This window comes from Micropterus dolomieu, linkage group LG21 (genome assembly GCF_021292245.1).
Source record: "Micropterus dolomieu isolate WLL.071019.BEF.003 ecotype Adirondacks linkage group LG21, ASM2129224v1, whole genome shotgun sequence".
NCBI lineage: Eukaryota > Metazoa > Chordata > Actinopteri > Centrarchiformes > Centrarchidae > Micropterus > Micropterus dolomieu.
This window is the reverse complement of record NC_060170.1, coordinates 9,119,992-9,124,567: the sequence shown is the minus strand read 5'-3', so window position 1 is coordinate 9,124,567 and position 4,576 is coordinate 9,119,992.

Genomic DNA, 4,576 nt, shown 5'->3' with positions numbered 1-4,576 from the left:
TTGGCGCTGTGTGCAGGTGCCAAGTCCTGTTGGAAAATGAAATCTGCATCTCCATAAAGTTGGTCAGCAGCAGGAAGCATGAAGTGCTCTAAAACTTCCTGGTAGACGGCTGCATTGACCTTGGACCTCAGAAAACACAGTGGACCGACACCAGCACATGGGGGTTTAGCACTGAACACACAGTTGAGCTGATGTTGATTGTTCTACCAGTCTGTGGTGGCCAGTGTCATCTTCTTTGCTGTGGTGTGCTGGGGAGGTGGCATCAGGACTTGAGGTGCCAACAAACTGGGGCAAGCTGGTGAAGAAGGCCAGCTCGGTGGTGGGGATGAAACTTGACAGCGTGGACAGCGTAACTCTGCCTTTAATCAGCCACCGGTTTCCACTTATCATTTATTTATTCACCATTCTCTATTTTCAGTGCTGTTCATACTATGTCATATTGTATATACTGTATACAAATACACCTACCTCAGGTCATAAGGTCATAGGTCTTATTTATTTTTTCCAGCTTTGCACTATGCTCCATCACACTGTGTACATGTGTACATGTATGCATGTATGTGTACCTGTATATCACATCCACCTTCAACATGTTTGTTGTCATTATTGTGTTATGGTATTATTGTATAAGTAAACACATCGTGAGCAATGTACAATCCTGAGTGGAATGCCTCACTTGTATGTGTACACATACCTGGCAATAAATCTGATTCTGATTCTGATGAGAGGGAAGCTGAAAGCCATCATGGACCATGCTTTCCATCCACTCTATGCTGAGCTGAGACTTTTACATTGACAAGCACAAATCTTTCAGAGACTCCTATCCCATATACAACTCCTTTTTTTTGCACATACACAGTACCTCAGAAACTTTGCACATAGACACAGAATATACAGCGGAAATCGAACTGGCCATCCTCGAATTATGATCTTCAAATGTCTGCGATATAGTAGAGAGTGGTGATACTGAGAGAAGCCCGACGGGGGAAACCAATCATGTGTGCGGGTAAAGAGCTGCGTTTTTTTGTGGATTACAGCAAACAGACGGCACACAGGAGGAAGGCCCTCGGTGAGATCCGCAACAGGCTGACAAAAAAGGGCATCGCTAATTTTCTACTTCATCCAGCAACTCTCAAGGTAACCATCTTTAAAGAAGTCATGCTGTTCATGCTGATGCCCTTTTCTTTCTTTTCCTTGTTTTGCTGCCCCTAAACTCGATATCCGGATGTTTCTTCTACTGTTTTTTTGAACGTGTTTTTTTATTTATTCTATTAGGCCAATATTATTTTGGACTGGATAATAAATGACGTTCAAACGAACTAATTTAGGCTATGAACAGAGATATTCTTTTGAAGTTAAATAAGATAAGTAGGTCTAAATACTACTTTTATATTGACGTGGACATGTATGACCTAAATATATAAACAGCCAATAAGCATAATTCTTATTATTAGTATATTGATATTTTACACAGCAAACATATTGATATAGCACTGATTCAGGAATCACATCTGACAAAGGAGTCTGTGAACAGTTTTAGTAACTCCAAATATGAAGTTGTAGCTTCATCTTCAGCAGATGACAAAACAAAAGGTGTGTTAGTTGTAATCAGACGCTCACTAAATATAAATATTATCGACATTTCAATTCAATTCAATTCAATTTTATTTATATAGTGTCAAATCACAACAACAGTTATCTCACAGCGCTTTTCATAAAAGAGCAGGTCTAGACCGTACTCTGTGATGTTATTTACAGAAGCCCAACAGTTCCCACCAAGAGCAGCACTAGGCGACAGAGGCAAGGAAAAACTTCCTTTTAAGAGGCAGAAACCTCGAGCAGAACCATGGCTCAGGGTGGGCGGCCATCTGCCTCGACCGGTTGGGGTGAAGGAGAGAGAGAGAGAGAGAGAGAGAGAGAGAGGGAGAGGGCAGGAGAGGAACAGAGAGTAAAAGAGAGGGATGGAAGGAGAGAGAGAGGGGAGGGAGGCAGCCTACACAATATACACACACAGAGGTACAGACAAGGTGATGTTGCTATAGACTAAATGAAAAATGGTACAGATATTTATAGTAGTGTTAATGGTAACAGTCGTAATGTTAATGATTATAATAACAATAATAACATTAGGACTAGTAACAATAGTCGTTGCAGCAGAGGGTGTCGAGCAGGAACACGAGGGCAGCAGGCGACCCGCAGCCACAGATCCAGACTCCACAGCTCCAGAGCCAGAAACACCTACAGGAGGAGAGAGGAGAGAGACGAGAAAGCACAAGACTACCGGAAAGGGGAGAAGTTGTGTTAGTAACATGCAATAATGGGATGAGGTTGCATACAGAGGGAGAGAAAGTAGAGGAGAGAGGAGCTCAGTGCATCATGGGAAATCCCCCGGCAGTCTAGGCCTATAGCAGCATAACTAAGGGAAGGTTCAGGACTCACCTGAGCCAGCCCTAACTATAAGCTTTATCAAAGAGGAAAGTCTTAAGCCTACTCTTAAATGTAGAGATGGTGTCTGCCTCCTGAACCCAAACTGGAACCTGGTTCCACAGGATAGGAGCTTGATAGCTGAACGCTCTGGCTCCTAGTCTACTTTTGGAGACTCTATGAACCACAAGTAACCCTGCATTCTGGGAGCGCAGTGCTCTGGTGGGGTAGTAAGGCACTATAAGCTCTTTAAGATAAGATGGTGCCTGATCATTAAGAGCTTTGTAGGTAAGAAGAATGATTTTAAATTCTATTCTGGATTTTACTGGAAGCCAATGCAGAGAAGCTAAAACAGAAGAAATATGATCTCTTTTCCTGTCAGAACACGTGCTGCAGCATTCTGGATCAGCTGAAGAGTCTTGTTGGACTTTTTCGAGCAGCCTGATAATAAGGAATTGCAGTAATCCAGCCTAGAAGTAACAAATGCATGGACTAGTTTTTCTGCATCATTTTTAGACAGGATGTTCCTGATTTTCGCAATATTACGTAGGTGAAAAAAGGCGGTCCTTGAAATTTGCTTAATGTGAGACTTAAACAACATGTCTTGATCAAAGATAACTCCAAGATTCCTCACAGTGGTGCTGGAGGCCAGGGCGATGCCATCAAGAGAAACTATATCTTTAGATAATGCGTCACGGAGGTGCTTAGGCCCCAGAACAATAACTTCAGTTTTATCTGAGTTTAACATTAGAAAATTACAGGTCATCCAGGTTTTAACATCCTGAAGGCACATTTGAAGTTTAGCTAACTGATGAGTTTCATCTGGCTTGATCGATAGATATAACGAGTATCATCTGCATAACAATGAAAGCTTATGGAATATTTCCTGATAATATTGCCTAAAGGAAGCATATATAAAGTGAAGAGGATTGGTCCGAGGACAGATCCTTGAGGAACTCCATGACTAACTTTGACATGCATGGAGGACTCATCGTTAACATGTACAAACTGAAATCGATCTAATAAATAGGACTTAAACCAGCTTAGAGCGGTTCCTTTAATGCCAGTGAAATGTTCCAGTCTCTGCAATAGGATCTGATGGTCAATGGTATCAAATGCAGCACTAAGATCTAATAAAACCAGTACAGAGACAAGTCCTTTGTCTGATGCAATAAGGAGGTCGTTAGTAATTTTCACCAGTGCTGTCTCTGTGCTATGATGAACTCTAAATCCTGACTGAAAATCCTCAAATAAACTATTGCTCTGTAGAAAGTCACACAGCTGTTTAGCAACTGCTTTCTCCAGAACCTTAGAGAGAAATGGAAGGTTAGATATAGGTCTATAGTTGGCTAAAACATCCGGATCAAGTTTGGGCTTTTTCAGAAGAGGTTTAATTACAGCTACTTTAAAGTACTGTGGTACATAGCCTGTTGATAGGGATAGATTGATCGTATCTAGTATAGAGGTGCTGACTAAGGGTAAAACATCTTTAAGCAACCTAGTCGGGATGGGGTCTAAGAGGCAGGTTGATGGTTTAGATGAAGAAATTATTGAAGTTAGTTGGTAAAGATTGAGGGAAGCAAAAAAAACATATATCTGGTTCTACAGCTGTTTCTAAGGTTCCTGAGTTAAGAGATAAGTCGGTGCCAATTTTGTCTCTAATAGTTAGAATTTTATCATTAAAGAAGCTCATGAAGTCGTAACTACTGAGAGCTATGGGAATACTTGGCTCAATAGAGCTGTAACTCTCTGTCAGCCTGGCTACAGTGCTGAAAAGAATCCTGGGGTTGTTCCTATTTTCCTCTATTAATGACGAGTAGTACGCTGCTCTGGCATTACGGAGGGCCTTCCTATAAGTTTTAAGACTATCTTGCCAAATTAAACGAGAATTTTCCACTTTGGTGGAACGCCAATTCCTCTCAAGTTTCTGCGATATTTGCTTTAATTTGCGAGTTTCAGTATTATACCATGGAGCTAACCGTCTTTGTTTTAGTATTTTCTTTTTTAGGGGGGCTACAGAGTCGAGTGTCATTCGCAGCGAGCCTGCAGCACTATCAACAAGATGATCGATTTGGGAGGGACTGAAATTAGCATAGGAGTCCTCCGTTACTTTGTGACTAGATAATGTATTTAGAGCTGATGGAATCGCATC